Source organism: Balaenoptera physalus (genome assembly GCF_965194825.1).
Source record: "Balaenoptera physalus genome assembly, chromosome: 11".
Taxonomy (NCBI): Eukaryota; Metazoa; Chordata; class Mammalia; order Artiodactyla; family Balaenopteridae; genus Balaenoptera; species Balaenoptera physalus.
Window position 1 is genome coordinate 18,414,277 of NC_138896.1, and position 25,507 is coordinate 18,439,783.

The following is a 25,507-nucleotide window of genomic DNA, read 5'->3' on the forward strand; positions in this document are numbered from 1 at the left end:
CCAAACTCATTCTACGAGGTCACCATCACCCTGATACCAAAACCAGACAAAGATGTCACAAAAAAAGAAAACTACCGACCAATATCACTGATGACCATAGATGCAAAAATCTTCAACAAAATACTAGCAAACAGAATCCAACAGCACATTAAAAGGATCATACACCATGATCAAGTTGGGTTTATCCCAAGAATGCAAGGATTCTTCAATATATGCAAATCAATCAATGTGATAGACCACATTAACAAATTGAAGGAGAAAAATCATATGATCATCTCAATAGATGCAGAGAAAGCTTTTGACAAATTCAACATCCATTTATGATAAAAACTCTCCAGAAAGTAGGCATAGAGGGAACTTTCCTCAACATAATGAAGGCCATATATGACAAACCCACAACCAGCATTGTTCTGAATGATGAAATACTGACACCATTTCCACTAAGATCAGGAACAAGACAAGGTTGCCCACTCTCACCACTATTATTCAACATAGTTTTGGAAGTTTTAGCTACAGCAATCAGAGAAGAAAAAGAAATAAAAGGAATCCAAATCGGAAAAGAAGTAAAACTGTCACTGTTTGCAGATGGCATGATACTATTCATAGAGAATCCCAAAGATGCTACCAGAAAGCTACTAGAGCTAATCAATGAATTTGGTAAAGTAGCAAGATATAAAATTAATGCTCAGAAATCTCTTGCACTCCTATACACTAATGATGAAAAATCTGAAAGAGAAATTAAGGAAACACTCCCATTTACCACTGCAACAAAAAGAATAAAATACCTAGGAATAAACCTACCTAAGGAGACAAAAGACCTGTATGTAGAAAACTATAAGACACTGATGAAAGAAATTAAAGATGATACAAACAGATGGGGAGATATACCATGGTCTTGGATTGGAAGAATCACGAATGTGAAAATGACTCTACTACCCAAAGCAATCTACAGATTCAGTGCAATCCCTATCAAACTACCAATGGCATTTTTCACAGAACTAGAAGAAAAAATTTCACAATTTGTATGGAAACACAAAAGACCCCGAATAGCCAAAGCAATCTTGAGGAAGAAAAACAGAGCTGGGGGAATCAGGCTCCCTGGCTTCAGACTATACTACAAAGCTACAGTAATCAAGACAGTGTGGTATTGGCACAAAAACAGAAATATAGATCAATGGAACAGGTTAGAAAGCCCAGAGATAAACCCACACACATATGGTCACCTTATCTTTTATAAGGGGGGCAAGAATATACAATGGAGAAAAGACAGCCTCTTCCATAAGTGGTGCTGGGAAAACTGGACAGCTACATGTAAAAGAATGAAATTAGAACAATTCCTAACACCATACACATAAATAAAATCAAAATGGATTAAAGACCTAAATTTAAGGCCAGACAATATAAAACTCTTAGACGAAAACATAGGCAGAACACTGTATGTCATACATTACAGCAAGATCCCTTTTGACCCACCTCCTCGAGAAATGGAAATAAAAACAAAAGTAAACAAATGGGACCTAATGAAACTTAAAAGCTTTTGCACAGCAAAGGAAACCATAAACAAGACCAAAAGACAACCCTCAGAATGGGAGAAAATATTTGCAAATGAAGCAACTGACAAAGGCGTAATCTCCAAAATATACATGCAGCTCAATATCAAATAAACAAACAACCCAATCAAAAAATGGGCAGAAGACAGAAATAGACATTTCTCCAAAGAAGATATACAAATTGCCAACAAACACATGAAAGGATGCTCAACATCACTAATCATTAGAGAAATGCAAATCAAAACTACAATGAGGTATCACCTCACACCGGTCAGAATGGCCATCATCAAAAAATCTACAAACAATAAATGCTGGAGAGGGTGTGGAGAAAAGGGAACCCTCTTGCACTGCTGGTGGGAATGTAAATTGATACAGCCACTATGGAGAACAGTATGGAGGTTCCTTAAAAAACTAAAAATAGAACTGCCATATGAGCCAGCAATCCCACTATTGGACATATACCCTGAGAATACCATAATTCAAAAATGTACATGCACCACAATGTTCACTGCAGCACTATTTACAGTAGTCAGGACATGGAAGCAACCTAAATATCCATCAACAGATGAATGGAATAAGAAGATGTGGTACATATATATGGTGGAACATTACTCAGGCATAAAAAGAAACAAAATTGAGTTATTTGTAGTGAGGTGGATGGACCTAGAGACTGTCATACAGAGTGAAGTAAGTCAGAAAGAGAAAAACAAATACCACATGCTAACACATGTATATGGAGTCTAAAAAAAAAAAAGGTTCTGAGGAGCCTAGGGGCAGGACAGGAATAAAAACGCAGACGTAGAGAATGCACTTGAGGACACAGGAAAGGGGAAGGGTAAGATGGGACAATGTGAGAGAGTGGCATGGACATATATACACTACCAAATGTAAAATGGATAGCTAGTGGGAAGCAGCCACATAGCACAGGGAGATCAGTTTGGTGCTTTGTGTCCACCTAGAGGGGTGGGATAGGGAGGGTGGGAAGGAGACACAAGAGGGAAAAGATATGGGGATATATGTTTATGTATAGCTGATTCACTTTGTTATGTAGCAGAAACTAACATACCATTATAAAGCAATTATACTCCAATAAAGATGTTAAAAAATAAAGAAATAAAATAAAACAATTGGACAACCATAAAAACAAAATATATATATATACATATATATATATGAATCATAAATGTTCCTGAAAAAGAAAGCCAAAGCAATAGAATGAGTACTAAAATGTATGATTCACAAAAATTTTCCTTTCACAAAAAGCAATCTAAAAATACATATTGTAGTGCTCCTTATGTACCATGGGAAATTGAGCCATATTGCCAGTGTCATCAAGATTATTGGATTTAAAAAATATTTGGGCACTTAGACCAAAAGCAGATTAAGTCTTTGATAAAAGAAATAAAACTATATTGTCACCACACTTTATACCAGATGTCAAAGGATTTACGAATTTAAGATATTCAAGCAAAGATAATGTGAGCTGGGATTTTGTGTTCAGCAAAAATGACCTTCAGTTCTAAAGGTCATAAACAGGTCATTATGAACGTTCAAGAACTCAAGAGATACTGTTCCCTGTGTCCTTCCTAAGGAATCCCTTAGAGAACAAGCTTTGGAAATGAAACCATTGGAGAGGCATCAACCAAAGATCTGGTGGGTTTTCAAATGCCACACAATTGTAGAACACTAAAGAAAAATAGAAGTTCTTAAAAACAAACATTAAAAAGGCAGATTATTTAAACAATAGTCAGACTAACAGCTGAATTTTCATCAGAACCAATGGATTCCAGAAGACCATGGAATAAAACAATGTTCTAAGGGGAAGTAACTGCAACCATGAATTCTATCCTCAGGGAAAATATCTCTTAAGAATGATACCAAATAAAGCAAACATTTTTAGGCAAACAAAACCCACCAGAGTTTGCCACCAAAAGATCCTAAGTAAAGGGATTTCTAAAGGCAGAAGAAAATGAATCCAGATGGGTAGTCTGAGATTTAAGAAGAAATGACATGTATCTTTTACAAAGAAGGTGGTAAGTGTGTGGGTGAATCTAAACAAATACTATCAAACATTAATTGTATGATGTAATGATAATACTATCTTGTTTAAAAAAAATGTAAAACCTCAGGATAACGCTAAAACACTGCATGAAAATTGCAACTATGTCAGAGAAATTTGAGAGTAAGATGGGGTGGAGAACTGCAGGTATTGAAAAGTAATTGTGATATACTAGGGTATTCCCTTTATCATTTATAATTTATACATATTTTATAAAACTATATTCTATATTTTTATATTAATAAAAAACTGATTTGGGGAAAAAACCCTATAAGTCTCAATAGCTGGTTCAGATCAGTAATGGCATTCTTTGGAAACGTTACTGAAAGAGATACTTCTTTCTAAACCTATTGTCAAATTTATTAGCTATGATATGTTAATAAGGAAGAATGATTTTTTTCAAAGATCCTGATGTGTTTCATTCTGTTCAGGCTACATGTAAGAAATAGAGAAGAAAAAAAAAAGTTTATCTTCCTTTTTCCTCTGGAAGTTACAGTTGGAATAAAACTGAAGTCTAAGTGATATAGAGTATTCACTGCTTTCCTTATTAGCTATGCAATTCCCCCTGCTAATTTCTACCCTTTCTTTTCTATATATTAGATAATTACAGTCATTAGTATTACATTGTGGTAAAGACGCTATCACGATCATAGTTTCACATGAACGTTTTCATGGTACCTAAAGTGAAAAAATGCAAAAGTTTGTCCTCAGAGAGCTTTAATATAGTGATAAGTCAGCACCTGGCATGAGAAGGGAGGAGCAGAAGACAATGAAGAAAGAGAGTCGAAACTTTAAATGTAAATGAATGTTAATCATGAAAAACACTGATTAAAGTGTAATGATGTAAAAGTTAATCTAGCTACTGTGCAATTAACTCAAAATTACAACCATATATTGTATGTGTAATCACATCCTGAGAAACATATTACATTTTAAAAAATGAAACCGCTTTAACAGGATGCTTATGGGAGTCTGCTGACAGATAGCTATACCAATTTGAGAATTAACTTTTTAAGGCTAGTTCACGTTTTGTGTTCCTAATTAATGCCTACTTAATTTTTGATACGTTCTATATTAAGTTCCAATTAAATGCTGTGTAAGCTCTAGGAGTGGAACAATCTCTAAACCTCAAAAACTATGTGATTTTTTTCATTAAATCGCTGCAAAGAATTCAACTAAGAACACCACTTTCTCACTAATACCTTAATAAATCTACCCTTGAACAAAATTAATATAAAATAAAATGTTATTGGCTATGATGACTTAGTGAATTCAGGTGATCATTGTGATGATAGTTTCTAATTACACAGTCACTTACAAAAGTTTCTTAAGATAACTTGCACAAATATAATAATTTCTGTAAAGTCCCATCAGATACACTTAGTTATTCCCTCATCTGTAAAGGAAAGTAGTAGAGTCCAGGGTTGAAATCCTGTCATCCTTTACTTTCTGGAAGCTTCATTTTACCTTTCACATTTAGATCTTCAATCCATTTGGAAATGATTTTTATGTGAGGTATAGATCAAAATTCATCTTTTAAAATATGGATATTCAATTTGCCCAACAGCATAAAATCCCAAATGACCTGCAATGATAGTGTCATCATAAATTAAAGGTCTACTTGTATCAATAACGTTGAGTTTTTTCTTGAATAAGTATTCTGTTCCATTTTTTCTGTTTATCCTGCACCAATACCACACCATTTGTTTAGTACAACATTATACCAAGTCTTGATACCTCGCTGAAAAGTTTTTCTCACATGGTTCTTCTTCTTCAAGAATGTTTCAGACATTCTTGGCACATTGAATTTTAATACAAATTTTAGCATTTTTTGCCAATTCTCACACATTAAAAAATTTTGTGGGATTTTTATTGGGATTACACTGAATCTTTTAATCAATTTGGAAATAAGTGGTATTGTTGCAATATTAAGTTTTCTAATTCACAAGAAAGGCCTTATTTCCATTTATTTATATAATCATTAATTCCTTTCAACAATGTCTTATTTTTGTGTATAGAGGTCTTTTTTTTTTAAGTTTTTTTTTTTTTTTTTTAAACCCCACATTTGTTTTATTTATTTATTTTTGGCAGTGTTGGGTCTTCGTTTCTGTGCAAGGGCTTTCTCTAGTTGTGGCGAGCGGGGGCCACTCTTCATCGTGGTGCGCGGGCCTCTCGCTATCGCGGCCTCTCTTATTGCGGAGCACAGGCTCCAGACGCGCAGGCTCAGTAGTTGTGGCTCACGGGCCTAGTTTCTCCGCGGCATGTGGGATCTTCCCAGACCAGGGCTCGAACCCGTGTCCCCTGCATTAGCAGGCAGATTCTCAACCACTGCACCACCAGGGAAGCCCCAGGTCTTTTAAATATTATGTTAGATATATTTCTATGTATTTGATAGTTTTGGTACTTTTGTAAATCATACCAATTTTTTAATTAGTTTTTTAAAAAATTTGCTTGTTGCTGGTATATAAAAAATCAACTGAATTTTGTACAATGAATTTGTATCCAGCAACTTTGCTGAACTCTTATTAATAACTAGAACTATTTATTATTATAATTTATCTGTGGAGCTTTTGTAATTTTCTACTAATACAACCATATCATCTGCAGATAAGGATAGTATTATTGCTTCTTTTGACTCTATAAAACTGAAGAGACAATATTGAATGAATAGGTGGTACTGGGCATCCTTGCCTCATTTCCAGTCTCAGGGATAAAAATGTAAATATTTTACTGTTAATAAGCAATTTTTCATAGAAGTTTTGTGGATACACTTTATCAGATAGGATATGCTTCTGTTCAAATTTAGCAGAAACTTCAAGATATTATTCAAAGTGGTTTTTGTCAATTTATACTTCTTCAGTGTGTAAGAGTTTCCATTTCATCACATCCTTGACAATGTTCAGTATTGATAGTCTTTTCCTAGTTTGCTAAAAGTTCTACCATGGGTATTGATTCTTAACAGATTTTTTTTTTCTGCATCTATTAAGATGATAATGTGACTCTTGCCTTTATTTCATCAGTCTGATGAACTACACTGATTGATTTTCAAATGTTAATTCACCTTTGCACTTCTGAAATAAGCCCAAATTTATCATGATGTACAATATTATCCTTTTTAATATATTGCTGAATTTTGTTAATATTCTGCTTATGATTATTTCATCTACGTTACTCAGTGAGATTTCCCATAATTTTCCTTTCTATGGTATCATTTCAGGTTTTGATTTAAAGGCTATGCTGGACTCAAAGTATAATGAGAAAAATTGTCTCTTTTTCTATTTTTTGGAAGATTTTTTTCAGGTTCATTTTTCTATAAATATTTACTAGAATTCATTGGAAAAACTCTCTGTGCCTAGAGTTTTTTTTTAGAAAAAGTTTTAAATAAAGATCAAAAATTTTTAATAGTTATTCGAGTTTCCTATTTCTTTTTGTGTCAGTTTGAGAAGTTGTTTTTTCAAGAACTTTTCTATTTCATCTTAAAATTTCAAATTTATTGACATGGAATTTTTCCATTATATCTTACTGTGATGTTTTAAAAAATTGTAGGTTCTCTAGTGATGTCACTGTAACTTGACATTGGTCATTGGTGCCTTCTCTCTCACATACATGTGCCTGTGAACACACACACACACACACACACACACACACACCTGTCACACCAGGGGTTTGCCCGTTTTAATTTTAATTTTTTGAAGAGGCAACTTAATGCCTGATTGTTTCTCTCCATTGTATTTTTTAAACTATTTTATTAATCTCTGCCCTTTTATATTTCCTCTACTTTTGGGGGTTTAACTGGACATTTTTTCATAATTCCCTTGATGTATACTTATTTAATTGTTTTTTTTACCTCTCTTCACTTTCAATTACATGAATTCGAGGCTATGTGTTTCCCTACAATCACCACTTTAGCTACATCCATTTTTAATGTTCTTTATCATTCAGATCAAAATAATTTCTAAATTTCATTATGACTTCTTCTTTGATGCATAGCTTTTTCAAAAGTATGTTGTTTAATTTTCAAGTATTTAAGATTTTAAAAATTCTCTTTATGCTATTTATTTGTAGCTAAATTCCACTGTGATCAGAAAGCATAATCATTTGATTTCAATCCTTAATAACTGTTGAGACCTGCTTCATGGTCCAGTATGTGAAACAGTTTTGTAATGCTCCATGTGTATTTTCAATTATGAGTGCAGAGTTCTTCACAGCTCAGTTTTTGCTTTATATATATATTTAGCTGTGTTACATAGTACATAACTTTTAGAATTACTATATTTCTTAATTTAAACCTTTTATTATTATGAAGTGTTCTCTTTGTCTGAAATAATGCTGTTTTCCTTAAAGTCCATTTTATTTGGCATTAATATGTCTATACTGGCTTCCGTTAAGTTAGTTTCTATGTGTTTGATTTTTGCCTTCATTTCAGTTTCAGCATTTTATATGAATTTCTGATAAGCAACATGGAATTAGATTTTGTTTGTTTTTAATGAAGTCTGATTTTCATTTACTTTTTAACATACCCACAATTTGGCTTTCATATCACAACATTAAATTATCTTGGCCCAATGGCCTCCATGTCACCCAATCTACCATATGCTCTCCAATTCATAGATTTCTTATCATATATTTAATTGATATTGCTGACCACTTGTTGAATCTTGAAATTCCCTCCTTTTTGACTTCAGATTCACCATACTCCTCTGGTTCTTCTCTATACCTTCAACTGTTCCTCCAACTGTTCTTAGGGTCTCCTTGTGCCTCTTCTTTGGACACTATGGTTTTCTAAGTGTTCTGCTTTTAGTCTGTTGCTCTTCTCATTCTGTTGTTCTGCTGTGAGGTATTTATATTGTGCTCATTATCTTCTCCTTGATGCTGGCAACTCCCAAACATATATCTTTATAGATTTTATTTTCCTTAATACATTTTCAGCTATAAGTACTATATGGGAACTTTTATTCTGGACACACCTCTCTCACACAGTGCATGTAGATATAGACCTGCCAGGAGCCCTTGTTTTTCTAGAGTTTTCCTTACCAGTGTTGGATAATATTTTTATTCTGTGACTTCTTTTGAAGTGCATGCATTTCTGTCTGTTGACTTATGCTTCTTCTAGATACAAGTTGCAACTTCCTCTAAAGATTACGGTAACACATGTCTGATCTTCCCATAGGTGTTGTCTCTATGTTTAAATAGAAATATTTTACCTTTTTTTTTTTTTTTCTTGCTGTTCTTAGAGCAAGTGCATTTATGTGAAGTGGTCAAATGATTCATGTGAATAAAAGGAAAATATTTGACCTCATTTAAGTTCTAGGCATGGGATTCCAGATGGTCACAATTATTGCTGTGGGAAATTTTGCCCTAGAACTTTTTAAAAAAAAGGTTTATTAGGGCCCACGTTTGTCATCAACTTTCATGAGAATCACAAGTTTTCTGCTATCTGAAACATTTGGCCTAATTTTAAACCAAAAGTCTGGTGCACTGTAGGTGTTTTTATTTATGTAAATGATCTAAAATTATAGTTTTATGCATATTTTCAGGATGAAACATAGAAATTTCTCCTGATTCTAATAATATAGAGTTATAGCCTGATGAACAGATTACTTTAAATAAGTATAAATTGATTTAAGTCTCCTAATTATTCTCCTAGATATCCTCTTGCTACTACCTCAAACAAATCTCTATTAAGAAGTAAAACTTTTATTAATTACTATTGAATGCTGAGAAAATGTTCTAAGGCAATTATTTCTTTGTCAGCCAGACCATTGTCTAATCTTCCTTTCAGCTTAAATGAACTATACTAGAGCAGGGACTTGTTTTAATGACCTTAGCAACTCCCAATAACTAGAATGTTCTCTACTACACAATTAGCATTAGTAAAGGCTTGTAAAAGAGAATGAATATTAGCATCCCAAGAAAAACAAAAATAATGCCAATGTTAGAAAGATCTTAAGAGGTCTGTTTACCAGGAGGTTTAACATAAAATTTTATTTTTACTTTTATTATGTCAGTTGACTAAGGTGATGAGGGAAAATGGAAGGAGAAAGAAGATATTTTACATGGCTTCATATCATCCATTCCCCATCAGATAAGGACACTAATATTCATTATTAGTTTCTTGAGATGAAGAGTGAGATTATGCTGTATTAAATTAAAATATGACCTTTTTTTGACAATTGATCTGAGAATTTTGACCTGGTTGGCTGGATATCTATAATAATGGGTTAAGGATAAAGGACAATTAACCAGGTCTTTGTGAATAATGCTGGATTATCATAGCCCTTTGTATCCCCAGAGAGTCATATTCACAATATTAACAGAAAATTCATGGTCTTTGTCACCTCATAAACCTGGTTTACATTCTTTCTATATTCCTTGCCTGTTGAGTGAATGTAGCCAACTTACATAACCTCTTTGCAGATCTGCTAAAAAATTAGGTAAATAAGACTAACCTCAAATGGATTTGAGCTGATACACAGCAAATGTGGACATTCCAACTTACCCCATGGGGAAAATGCTCTATTCAATTAATAATCAATAAACATTTGTTGTAAAGAATATGATTGGGAATTCTCCCAATGAACTTATCTCACGTGTTCCCAAGTGCTTTGTCACTAGGCATATATGTGAGGTGCATGTTTGATTATGACATCAAGAATTGATATCTCCATATCATGCAAACAATATAAATAAATGTTTTACTGACCTTTTATCGGGTCCTCATTTCATATAAAACTAACTTTCTACTACTAGCTTCTGGTTATATATTTTCTCTTTGTCAGTGGAAGTCCAAAGAGATTGAATTTGTACATTAAGATAATATAATTAAAGATAATTAAGTAACTATAGAATGATTATTCTGGCAGAATCATTCCAAATAGATTGCAAAGGGAAATGAGTACAAGGAAAATATTAGAACAAGGAAGTAAGAGTCAAAAGTGCACCTAATATGTTTTATCAGTATTCATATGTTCAATGTCCTGGTTTATTTCTAATAGAAAAAGTCCACAAAGATCTATATATCTTTTTCTACTATTTTGTAGATAATCCTATACATAGACTTGGTGGACTTGGCATCTGGATGGGTAGGATTTGCTTGAGAAATGCCAGAATAAAAGTCTCCTTTGTTAGTATCTTCAACAACTTTAAAACTGGACTTTGACATCTCAGCCCTTGTTAAGAAAGACTAAGAACCATGGTATAAAGAAGAAATCATGAGGCAGTTCCATATGTCTCTGAGTGGGAAGAAGCACTTTTATTAATAAACAGGTCTTTAGCCTCCAGGGCCCATTTCCACAGCAGTCAATTCACTTAGAAAAATAAAATGTCATTTAATTGGCAGGAAAATTGCTTAAATTTTGTATGACAAACTCTAAGAAATATATTCTGTCGATGGAAAAGGAAAGAGAAAGGATATAAATTAAATGTTAATTAAGAGGATGATTAAAATGTAATCATATACAAAATTCATCTAGCTCCTTAGCAATTGACACAAAATTATATAAATTTGGGATATGTAATCACAATCAAACTAATATTATAAACTTAAAAAAATAAATTGCTTTAAATTGATGCTTAGGTTCCATTGTGTTGACAGCTATCTACTGACTCTGTAGAGAACACTAATTTGATAGGAATGACTTGCATTTAAAAGTCAGTTCAGATTTTAGGTTAATTGGCATCCACTTAACTTGTGAAGTCTACCTTGTTAAATATAAATTTTAAAAAATTAATGCCAATAGAAGTGAGAAAACCATTTGACACAAGGCAGCAATTAACTATATAAAGCCAAAATTCAAGATTCTAGAAGTTGGTAAAGATGCAGACTCCTTTACTTGCCCTTGAACTTACAAATCAATCATATGTCAAAATGAAATGTAGGAAAATAACCTGCCAAATAGTATAAAAGGGAAATCAGAAAATCCAGGAGAAATGGAAGTACAAGATTAATATAGAAATGAATTAAATAAATGATGAAAAAAGGCAGATACCCTCAAAAACGTTGAATTTATTATTGTTCAGCATCTATGAAGATTCTTTTGTCTTTTATGCAACATGCTTTTGTTAATATTGTTATATTACATAGTTAAGTATATTCTAATCTAGAGGATGATGTTAGTGAAAAGCTTTAGTACTGTTTTGTAATAACATGACTCTTCCCTCCCTCTTTATTTTCTGGGTCTTCTATATTTCAACTCAACACAAGTTCATTCATGGTCTCTTGCATTTGAAGCACTGAAGTGTTATAGGGGATATCTATCTCCTAATTCAACTGTCTATATAATTGACATTTGAGAGGGTTTAACAATTACTAGAGGACTTTTTCAGCAGACAATTTCTCAAGGACAAATAGGGACAAATGCAAGCAAGACTAAATCAGGAGAGATGGTCTGGAGCCAAGAATATCAGGACATTGGTTGAGGGTGTCCAAGGGAACACAAAATAGTAAAATATAGAATCTAGATGGAGTTTAGGGATCCAAAAGTGATGGGGTTTTTATTCATTTTGATGTTGCCTTAGGGCCATGAGGTTGGGACAGGTTAAAGAATTTATGAAATGGACAGTTTTGAAATGACAATTAGGGCAAATAGAGTTCTATCCCCTAAGGAACTCTCAGTGTAATGGTGGACATGTGGTCACCCTTGTCCTGCTTTGTTGACGCTTCAGTCTGCTTGAGGATAGATCTTAGCTCTGACGCTTGCTCCATTCGACTTTGGGCAAATTACTTGAATTTTCTGCAATCATGTTTAGAATGGCAGGGACTTCCCTGGTGGCACAGTGGAGAAGACTCCGTGCTCCCAATGCAGGGGGCCCGGGTTCAATCCCTTGTCAGGGAACTAGATCCCACATGCATGCCACACATAAGAGTTCACATGCCACAACTAAGGAGCTGGCAAGCTGCAACTAAGGAGCCCGCCTGCCACAACAAGACCTGGTGTAACCAAATAAATAAATAAACATTTAAAAATAAAATAAAATAAAATGGCAAAGATGGTAATTGAGAGTCTGAGAGCACAAAAAAACATCTTGTATGATCCAGAAAAAATGAGAACAGAACACTGAGAACACAATTTCAACTTGAACAGATTCGAAAAAATGCTTTAAATCATAATATCAAAACATAAACATAGCACAGAGAAAAATAAATCATTCAATATTAACATCTCTGAAAAGTTTCCATATTTAAAAGGAAAAAAAACCTGCATCAACAAAGGAATGAGAATAAAGCTGGCATAAGAAGTCTCATTGACAACTTGGCGATATGGCAGGTAGTAGGTGTTGGGGGTGGGGAAGGTGTCACTCTAATGCACTGAGGGAAAATTATTTTCAAATGAAAATTTTATACCCAGCCAAAAGGTTAGTCAAATGTGATAGCAAAGGCATTCTTAGATATACAATGACTTCTCACATATCCTTTTATAAGGAGTATATTAAGGAGCTTCTCTAGGAAAAATAAGGGAAGAAATCAAGAAATAGAAATCCAAGGGGAAAGAAATGGTATAGACAATAACAAGCAAACAATATAATTCAATCAATCAAAAATGGCTATAGCGAAGAAGGGTGGGAAAAATGTTTAAAAAGGAAATATAGAATACAAGAGTGGATAAGAATCTATATATCTATTTCTGTATCTATATTTTATATATATACTCCAATTTAAGAAGAAAAAACCTAATTAGAGCAATATAAGCAGGAAAGATGCTTAATAAGATATAAATCCATTTTTGATAAAAATATTTTTATTAAACTAGGATAAGAATAAAAATTCTTTAATCTGACATAGGACATCTCACAACAACTGTATACATATGGTTCATAATAATGGGAAACGGTAGAGACATTCCCTTTAAAGTCATGACAGAGGCAATAAAATCCAGAGTCACCTCTATTTTCAGGACATAGCCAGTGAAGGACAAAAGAAAAAGAACTATAAGTGTTAGAAAGTAAGAAAATGTTTTATTATTCACTGCTGATTTGACTGTATACTAAATAAAAACAAAAATATACAGGTAGATTATTAGAACTAATAAGAATAACACAGAAGCCAAGGCCATGAGGTAGAAAACACAGGAGAGGGAAGGAAAAAGAGACAGAAACACACAGGAAGTAGGAAATCTTAATTCACTTCTTTCAGTATGTGCCAGATTAAGTAGACAGGTAAGTATATAAAGCATTTTTATCATGTAATTAATATGGTTCCCATGATCGTTATATTAAATTCTGCACCCTGAAGTAGAGAATACACATTCTAGTTTCCATGGAACCATTATAAAAACATGCCATACATTATGCCATGTGAAAAACCTTAATACATTTCAAAAAAATATGGAAGACAACTGTCTTAGTCATTGAGGGCTGCTACAAGAAAACACCATGGAGGGGTGGCTTAAAAAACAAACATACATTTCTCACAGTTCTAGATGCTGAGAGGTCTGAGATCAAGGTGCCAACTAATTAAGCTTCTGGTGAGAGCCCTCCTCCTACCTTGCAGATAGCTGCCTTCTCTCTGTGTCCCCAGGTGGTGGACAGAGAGAGAGAGTGTGCAGTCTCTCTGGTCTCTCTTATAAGGTCCCATCATGATGACATCACCCTCATGACCTTATCTAAACCTAAATAACTCCCAAAGGCCCCACCTCCAAACACTATCACATTGGGAGTTAGGGCTTCAACATGTGAATTTTGGTTACAAATATTCAGTCCATAACAGTAACATTCTCTGTTCACAGTGCAAAGCATTAATAGCTAAAACAGTGTGGTAACGATGCCTGGATAAACAAACCAATGAAACAGAAGGTCTGTTGGACTTTTATAGAAAGTGGACTTGGGGTCCATTTGGTATAAAATACAAAGAACATCTCAAATCACTGGGGGAAAGATGGAAAAGATAACTAAAAAAATGAGTAATGACAAGATTCCTAACCTGTACTTACACTTGGATGAATTCCCAGTGAATCAAATGTTTAAAAGAAAAAAATGAAGCAATAAAATTAGTAAAACAGAACAAGGAATAATTCATTGTAAACTTGGAGTGCAAAAACCTTTAAATTATGACTCAAGATTCACAAGCCATAAAGGAAAAGATTGATAAAATTGAATATTTAAATATTGAAATTAAAAAAAACCCTTCTAGATGGAAAACAGCAGCAGCAATAACAACAACAAAATAACCCAACCTATCAATATAGTAAAGGAACAATAACAAAAATAAACTAATAAAACATTTTTGCAGCTCACATCACAGACAAAATTTAATTCTTCTTAATGTATCAAAAGCTCCTACAAATTTAAAAGGAAAAGAACGATAGTCCAATAGAAAACTGAATAAAATATATAGAGAGATATATTAAGAAAAAGAACTAAAAGATGTTAAACCTTATTCATAATAAAAGAAATGTGGATAGGAGACACCAATTTTCATATATCAAATTAGCAAAAGTTAAATGACTTACTCTGTTGACAAGGACAATCAGGGACCTCCACGTGTTTCTGGTAAGAGTGCAAATTCTTACGAACCTGATGGAGAGCAGTTTGGAAATATCTATTCAGTATTAAAATGTACACATTTCACACATGTGACATTACATATACAAAGCAATTTTTGCAGCACCATTTCTAATAGCAAAAGATTAGAAACAACTTAATGTTCATCTACAGTGGACAAGTTAAATAAATGATTGTGCATCCCATACATAGAATACAGTTGAAAATAAAAATGAGAAATCTCTTCTATAGGCTGATACAGAATTATCGGCTGGGAATATTGTTAAGTGAAGATGCAAGAAACAGAACAGTGTATACCGTATGCTATCTTCTGGTGGGTGACAGGGAAGGTGAAAAAGTAAGAATATATTTGAATTTGCTTATAAGCTCAGAAATAAGTGTTGGAGGGACAAACAAGAAACAATTATAATGACTCTCTGAGCACAGGGATGTCAAGAGAGGGTTTGCTTGGATGTTAAATAGGGCTGAGAAGGAGAGAGTCACTTAAATGTGTAAATCACGTAAATGTATTACTTATTCAAAAAAATTATTAGAAACTAAATATAGCAAAGGAAAGTTTGCAGACATAAAATCCTAATAGCATTGCTACTGAGTCTAGAATATTGCATAGAAATCCACCAAGGCAACAGGGTGGCAGGAGTGAAAATGCATTGCAGACGTTTAAGGTGATCAAAACCTTACGTAGACATGTCTGGGTTCGTGGAACCTGAAGGTTTTCCAGCCTGACTCTGCCCACAAATCCTGGTGAATAAGAAATCCTCAGCCACCTCCGACTGAAGCACATAGAAAGTGTACCTGGCTTTAGAAATATCAGTCTTCTATGAGTACCATTTTTATTCTTGTGAGATGAATACCAAAAATAAGACGAGATTTGGGGAAAAAAAGTTAGATCTTTATTTATATAGAAATTATGAGTGCATCAAGGTCCAGATTTTGTCTACAAAATCAATAAGGTAAACCACTCAATAGTATGAAATGTTCTGAGTTCTTTTCCCACGTGTGTGATAAATTTAAGGCTGAGCAATATTTATTTTCCCCCCTCAGTCCCATTTGTGATGAGTGGCAAACATTTGCCAAATGATGGAATCAGTTCCAAAGCATGGAATCACCTTCCATCTCTTATCCTCTTTCAAATTCCACAAATGATATCTCAGCAAATCCTACCTATCATACCCTTTCTAAAATCTTCTTATCACTTTCCCTACCTTTGCACATTCCCATTGCTACTACCTTACTTTGCTACCTCAATAGCTCCCATCCAGACCCTTCTCTCATTTTTTCTCATACAAATTAATAATATCCTAATGCATTTTCCTTTCTCAGGTTTCTTCATCCTCCCATTTGAGAACGCTGTCATAGGAAATTGTAGGGAAGATTGATGACGTTACCAGGCTTACGTATTTTTCTGAGGCACCCAGTGACTTATTGAGACACTTTCTAAATTCTTTTCCCACATACATTTTTTTTCTTGTATTGACTGCAATACCAATGACCAGTAATGCCTCATAAACGTGGACTCTACTACTTAGAAATGTGTTACAATTCAGGTAGACATAGAGCTAAAGTTCTCTTTGTACTTCTTATGTAGAATTTTTTCCAAGAAAATTAACAGTATCATCAAGACTGCCTGGGTAATTTCTAGGCTATTTAAGAGAACAAATTGTTTTCAAGCATTGGTAGGCAATGCAGAAGAATCTATTTACATTTAAATTATTTCCTAATTACAAATCATTATTAGCTATTAACTAAGAAAAGTCACTTAAGACAACCACTAAGCAACACTTTGCTAGACTTGTTCTAATTATGGGGACTGGAGAATAATAAAACCAAGATTAAAAATAGTTCAAAATCCATATTTCTTTTCATCAATTCAAATACACCTCCCCTCATTTCCACTAAGCCAAATGCTTGCGGTTTTCTTGGACCTACAAAATATCTCAGAACAAAATAATACGTATAAGAGGAAGGCTGATCAATTGTCTGAATTCCAGAAATCAGTTCCCTCAAGGTTACTCCCCAACTAGTCTCTTTCCCTGGATTTTTCAAAGCCTATAATCAAGGAGGTAGAACACCACAATCTCAGAAAAGACAGCTGCAGGCATAAGCATTTGTTTTCACTTTGAAAACATGTTTTGGGCTCCTGTACAAGTCTTTCCAGAATTACTCAAAGATTTCAGAACAGAAGAGAAACAATGGCCCAAATTACATTTGATTTAGCACATAGTTCTTCCAGTCTGGACAGCCAAAAATCAGAATAGATGTCTCATCGTCTACCATAGAGGTCAATGTAATGAAAGAAGGAAGAGAGCTCTGCTTCAGTCCTGTAATTCTATACAGGAGCAGTATTATTCCAACAGATTTCAGTGGAGAAAAGAGGTATCTCAGGTTCCATGTCACAGAAAAAATATAGAACTGAAATAAAATTCTGGTTCTGACATATATACTCCTTCCTGTGGCAGGAGCCATGCTTACTTTACAGAATTGGTGAAAATGATGAGAGCTAATTCCTTATTTAAGTGGTTTGCACACTGTGTAGTACTCTCTAAAAATAGGTGATATCAATGCTGGCTGCCAGTGGACACTGCTAAACATATAGACCAAGAATGACAAGCTAATTGATAGGAATTGAGAGGACTTGGAAATTATCTTCTCAAGTGGTTGTATAAAGACATGACAAGAATATTTCTTAAAAAGGGAATGCAATATGTGCTCTATAAACACATTACATGAAAATTGTGTGCATGTCATATCCAAGATCGCATTTTCACTAACATATTTCTATAGATTTGGTGGCATGAGAGCGTAGGATGGATGAAGAATGACCACATGGAAGTAAGTGATTTCTAATGTTTAGCTTCTGTGCAGAGTGGTGGGTTCACCCTTCTTTGATATATTACTAAAACAGTCAAACAGATAAATAGCACCAAGCATGGCCCAATAAAAATCTGTCATGGATGAAGAAGTAGGTTTCATCCGATTCTGTTCACCTGACAGACCCTTATAATATGTCAGCAAATTATTTAAGAAGGGCATTGTTACTCTTATCTACCTTTCAACAAAGCTCAAGAAAGTCATTAGTGTCTGTCAACTGTCAATAAAGCATTTGAATTTCTTGAATTCTTTGATTCCTTTACTAGAGATCCCGTGCTTCTCAATGTCCCCCAAATAGACTAGCAGTTGTAATAAGCTAACAAATACAAGGCCTTCATGGTGGCACTATGAACATGAACTTCCCTAATGAATGTTCTAACTGTTCTGTGTCTGAAGGCATTAGTCCCTATTTGGGTCTTCAATCTGAGAATAAAACATCCTGTGAATTCAGTCAATTGGATCAAGAAAAACTCTTTAATGAAGTCATGAGTTAAGCCAGTGGTTTTAAGTAATTTAGCAAAACCATCGATTGAATGACCAAATTAAAAATTTGCTTTCAGTAGATTCTGTTGACAGAGTGGGTGTTGTGCTATTTAGCCTATTGGTGATTATGTGCCAAATACTAGCACCATGCACTCATGTGCCTCTATTACGGACATTGTAAGGAATAGCAGGACAGAGAAGAATGCTATTACCCAGAGTTCTCATAAACTCTCTGAATAGAGCCTTCTTGGTTTTTGGCTGCCTGATTTGGTCCACACTCTCAAGGCTTGTGGGTGTTTTTGTTTTCCTCCTTTTTTGCCAGAGATCACCTGGCTTCAAAAACATGACCCTCAAATAGATAAGCAACAAGGATATATTGTATAGCACAGAGACTTACAGCCATTATCTTTTTAAAAAAATTTTTATTGGAGTATAGTTGATTTACAATGTTGTGTTAGTTTCAGGTGTACAGCAAAGTGAATCAGTTATACATATATATATATCCACTCTTTGTTTTAGATTCTTTTCCCATATAGGCCATTACAGAGTATTGAGCAGAGGTCCCTGTGCTATACAGCAGGTTTTTATTAGTTATCTATTTTATATATAGTAGTGTGTATATGTTAGTCCCAATCTCCCAATTTTAACTGTTAATGGAGTATAATCTACAAAAGTACTGAATCACTATGCCAGACACCTGAAACTAATATAATATATAAATCAACTATATTTCAATGAATTTTTTTAGAAAGCAAACAAACAAAAAAACCATGACCCTCAAAATAATTGGGAATCTGTTCAATTCAAGAGGTAACAAAATTATTTTTATCTGACTCATTTGTGCTCAGTGCTTGTGCAATTATTTCTAAAGCATTCCTTTATATTAGCTTTCATAAATTTTTACAATATATAATGCTAATCTCATTCTAACAAGTGGCTGGGGTGACAGGATTTTTAGGACACAGTCTACTGAAATATTGTGAAATAGGCACTGGAAGCTAGGAAGAAACATGAAACAAAACCCAAACCTAGCCTTCTGGTTGTCTGTACGATCACCAAGTAGAAGAGAGAGACACACTCTAACTCTTTGCCTACACCGTAGCCAAGATTGAAAGTTAGTTCTAGAGTATTCAGCTGCACTGTCAAGCCCAATGCTTCATGGGACTGAGACTTAAAAATGCCCTGCCAGCGATCTTCTGAAGGAAGGAAAAAAGAATGTTTATGGTATTTCCTTTTTGGAGCTTTGTAATGCACAGACTCTTGAAAGGCTCCAAGAAACCCTACATGAAGAAGTCTGCTAACTTTTATTTAACCCGGAATCTTTCTGAACATGTTTGCAATGTAATCCTAATTCCTTTAGAAATGGAATCCTAATTTATCAAATTCCCATGACACTGCCTTTTGTTGGAATGCATTTTGGGAAATATGGGTTTATACATAGATGATTTATACTCCTTAATATGATAATGAAAAGGTGTGAGAGGGAGCCCTTGGTATGGGCAAACGGAGAGGTAAATAGCAGCCAGTGGACAGCCTGCAGAAGCTACTGGGGAGAGAACCAGTTAGTAAAACAAGACCATCATTTCTGCTGAAGAACAAATAATTGTTCTAATACTTAGTCACTGACATATTGTGTAAATGTATATGAAAATTTTAAGAGATTACCAGAAATGCAAGATTGTATAAATACAGCAGCCTTTTAAAAATACGAAATGATGTACTCACCCTTAAAAAAGAATGAAATCTTGCCATTTGCAACCATATGGATAGACTTGGAGAGTATTATATAAAGTGAATTAAGTCAGACAGAGAAAGACAAATACTGTATGATTTCACTTATATGTGGAATCTAAAAAATAATCACAAACTAGTGATTATAACAAAAAGGAAACAGACTCACAGATACAGAGAACAAATTAGTGGTTATCAGTGGGGAGAGGGAAAGGGGGAGGGGCAAGACGGGGTAAAGGATTAAGAGGCACAGCTATTATGTATAAAATAAATAAGCTACAAGGATATATTGTACAATACAGGGAATATAGCCAATATTTTATAATAACTATAAATGGAGTATAACCTTTAAAAATTGTGAATCACTATGTTGTACAACTGTAACATATAATGTGGTAAATCAACTATACCTCAATTAAAAAAATTTGAAAGGTATTCTTCATTTTTCTAGAAAGTTTTGTAAGAATGTCTTTGAAGAGTTGATCCAGAGAGAAATACTCCCCTCTTCTTCCTTAAAACTCTTGATTTTTGTGCCACGCCTAAGTAGTGACATTTCTCTTTTGTGCCTCTTCGCGTCCATGCTCTGAGGGTTTCATACAGCCCACTTCTCTTGTCTCACTAACATCCTCGTCTTCGGGCAGCCATGGTCCATGGTAATGGAGCGTGGAACTAGCATGCTCTGGTCCCAGAAGGAATGCTGGGAGCACCAAGGAGAATGTCAAGCACTTCATTTGACACTCTCTCTGTAAATCTTGCATATTTATGTAAGCCACTGAATAGAATGCAAACAAAGGGGTAGATGGTTAGCATATTTTTGGAGTAGTTGTTTCTTTCCAAAGTAGAGATTTAATGTCAAGGCTCTTCTTGGAATTTAGGGCAAAAGTGAAACGGATGGGAAATGTGTCCTGTTGTGTAAATGCTGTAAATATTTAACATTACAAATGCGTATCTATGAATCACAAAGCAATATGCCAAATTAAAACTGCTTATTTATTCTTTGGCCAAAGATTGATTTTCCTGAAGTATGAGGACTGGTTGGAAGAGTTATGAAGAGGGGAGAGAGTGGGTATGAAAGAGAGAGAGAGAGAGGGAGAGAGGGCATTTTCTCTTTATGAATTTATATTTTCCATGAGAAAAGCATTCCAGTTCTGACTCAGAGAGAGAACAACTGAGAAGATTATCCTTCCTGGAAGCAAAGCTTTGATGTGTTTAATAATAAAGGGTCTGTGTCTGCCACAGAACTGAAACATTCTGAATGTCTACTGCAAGGAATAACTTCTTCACAAACTTTGACACTGAAAGTTCTCTATCCTGAATCAAAATATATATATAAATTGTCATATATAGGCACAGTACTATAGGCTTTCATAAAATAATTGAATAATAAAGTAATAGCTATAACTCGCATTGAAATGACAATGTAGGCAACATTGACAGATGGTAAATACACACTGGGTGAAAATTAGGTGATCATATATAATCATACAAATGAATGCATAGACTGCCCCTTAACTCCTGCAGCTCTGATAATTTTGCTGTAGCTCTCTCTCCAAAGCAAGCATTCAACATATCATAGCCCAATTTTCCCTTTTTTTCCAAGGCTCTTTCACTAGCATACTTGTTGGGATGTATTATTTGAAAATTACAAAGAAAAACTTGGTTCTCTGAAACATGTTGAGATCATGAGATAGTAAGAATGACTGGACTAAATTGCATTAGGATTTAAATGGTCAACTGAGCATTCCCATCAGGGAATCTGCAGGATGTTTTGACATACACTGGAGTTCACGGGTGGCAGCAACAGTATCTGGGGTCTTAAGACTCTGGGTGTTTTTTTTAAAAGTGATGAGACTTATAGTGATATAATTGGAAAGCCAAAAGTTGTAGATCACGTAGGTCTGAGCAAGCAGTCTAAGAGTATATATTCACACTGTGTCTTTTCTGGGATATCTAGACTATCTTAGCTTGAAACTAAACTCATATGTAAGCTGTAGATCATGATCCTTTATATCCTTCCATTCAAGCAATATCTGGGAATGGTCTTCCCAAAACATAGATTGGAAATGACACTCATAGCTAAATGCTCTTCCAGCTATGACGCTACTTTCCTTCTGTCACCATGACAGAATTTTCTTACTCAAACACATTTCTGTTTTTATTAAGTAGATATTTCTTGCTTCGTGGTTAAGAATACTTGGTTTTAAGACATTACTTCTTTAGATAATCTGTGTATGAGCTTTGGGAAAGTTTTTTTTTTCCTCTTTAAACCTATTTCTCCATCTGCAAAATATGGGTAAAAGTATCACACATTTTAAGGTGATTAATGAAAAGAAAATTCATTCAAATTATTGAGCACATGTTGGTATACAGAAAATAATTTTTAAAAAAATATAAGCTGTAATTGTGATCTAAACTGGATTTTGAGAAAATGTGATAATAATTGTACTGGCAGAAATGAACTGGTTCTGTACTCAAATTGAGCGGAATCCAGTTCTATACCCGGTAATAAGGCCATAATCTCCTATAAAAGGAAGGAGATGAACAAGAGAAACTTTTAACTGCTCTCTATCCAAGGATCACAAATACCCTGTCTCTGTTATTTATATACAGTTAGAGGAATGTCATTGATTTACTCAGGATTGCTGACCATTAATTTCACGTATAAATCAGGCATAATATAATGTGCATATTATTGAACTGAAAAGTCATATAAATGCTGCTCTTATGCCTAATGTGTTCACTGCTCCTGACATAAACAAAATGAAAAGTAGAAAAGACTAGGATTTGTATTTTATCAAATTGCAATGCAAAGCCATTGCATTACTCTGAGAGTAAAGCCATTCCTTTCGTAGTTCTTTGCTGACACATGGACACACACAAAGACCATTATGACACATACATTCTACATAGTATTTTCACTTATAATTTGGTCCGTCAAATATTTCTGTAATATGCTCTGTAGTGCTTAATTGGGCATTTTAAAGAAATAGATTATTTCAGGTTTACTTCATTTAGCCCTTGTTGTCATATATTGCTCAACTTAAAGCCAGAAAGAAACAACCAGTTTTATGACAATATAAGCAAAGAAACAAAAGAAGGATTGAAATCACCATGAAAGCTCAGTACTTTCCTCCTAATTCTTTGTATGTGTCAACCACGAACGCCTTGGTTTCCTTTTGATGGCTCGTAATTGAGTTATGTGCATACCGTAGAGGTCCATCTCCATGTAACTCTGACTGGCTCTGAAGGGGAGACTCAGAACTCTGCTCTCAGAAAGCCAAAATATTGTTTTATGGAATCTGATCTAGTTCTAGAAATCAAATCCCACATATGAATTTTGACCACCATGGAATTCCATGACTTCTTAACCGTGCTCTTCTTTTCCCTTCGAAAGTCTGGAGAATATTGTACAGTTAAAGGAATGGGCTACCCGAAAAGACTTTTCTTTCAGCTTGATCTTCTACCCTGCCCCTGTGTATGTAATCTGTGTCCCTGACTCTCTAACTACTTTCTGGGATGCTGGGCAGAGAGAATGCCCGGAGTATAGGGATTGTACCAAAGCCACTGAGGTCGCTTTATAAACAGACTGTGTTTAAAGGAGGTTTTAAGAGCTCCTAGGAAATGTGAAACCCACTGAGGTTCTGCCCAGGGAAAAGACACCCCCAACTCCCTATTCTCTCTTGCTCAATCCATGGAAAAAGATTAAATCAGACAAGTTGCTGAGTTTAAGGTCAAATTGAAATTCTTTTCCCACCTCTTTTCATTTTTTCCAAGCCAAACATTTCACTGGCTACAATGCAGAGAGCATAGAAGTTTATCCTTACTTGCCCTAGAAACCCTGTTATTTTCATCTTAAATAACCACTCTCTGGCTTGGAGCTTTTAACCCGCTACCGAGTGAGGTTTCACTGGATTTGCTCTCCTCTGATTTGTCTCAATTTGTACCATTTTAATTTATAGATACACAAGCCAATGTGTTGAATTTTGCTTACCTACACATAACCAGCCATCATACTCTACCTATAAGATTTCTCCACAGCTAAAACCTCAATTTTCACCTACTCTGTAGCAGAAGTTCTCTAAAGATGGTCTCAATTCTATTATCTTTCATTTTATCTTTAACCTATTCTGACCAGGTCTTTGCCCAAATTAATTAATACTCACTCATGTAAAAGTCACCAGTGACTTCCATCTTACAAAAACTAAAGGTCGTAAATGTAAAATCTACACCTATGAAGCTTCTAGAAGAAACATAGGAGAAATCTTTTGTGAACTTGGATTACTTAGGCAGAGATTTCTTCGATATGACAGGAAAAGCCTAATTTGTGGGAAAAAAATGATCTTTTGGACTTTATCAAACTTAGAAACTTCTGCTCTTTGGAAAGCACTATTAAGAGAATGAAAAGACAAGCCACCGACTGGGAGAAAATATTTGCAAAGCATATATCTGATAAAAGTCTGGTATGCAGAATACATGAAGAACATTCATAACTCAATAATAAGGAAACAAACAACCTGATTAAAAAATGGGCAAATGATTTGAACAGATACTTCACTGAAGAGGATAATAAGGGTGGCAGATAAGTACCTGAATAGGTGCTCAGTATTAGTCATTAGAGAAATAAAAATTAAAACCACAATGATATATTACCTTTTAGAATAGCTAAAATTAAAAGAAAAGAAAAAAAAAAAACTATGGAGCAAGTAGAACTCTCATATAATATATTGCTGGTAGGAATGAAAAATGGTTCAATGACTTTGGAAAATAGTTTAGATTTTTTTTTTTAAAGAGATAAACATGCAATTACCATATGGCCCAGCATTCCGCTTCCTAAGTATTTACCAAAATGAAATAAAAACCTATGTTCACACACACAAAAACTCTATGTGAATATTTATAGCAGGTTTATTTGTAATCTCCAAGAACTGAAACCAACACTCAACAGGGGAATGGATAAACAGATTTTGGTTTATTCATACAATGGGATACTACTCAGCAGTAAATGAGTTGGAACTACTGATGCATGTAATATGATGAATCGCAACTGTTTTATGCTAAATGAAAGCAGCCAGATGTAGAAAGCTACATACTGTATGATTCCATATATATGTCATACTTGCAAAAGTGGAGGGGCAGGAAACAGATCTGTAGCTGGGGATGTGGAAGGTGTTTGCTACAAAGAGGCACTGGGAATTTGGGGTTCTGATGAAAAGTTCTGTGTCATGATTATGGTGGTAATAACAGAACTGCGTTTGTTTCTCAAGACTTACAGAAATGTACACTAAAAAGGATGACTTTTACTGTACTTATACCT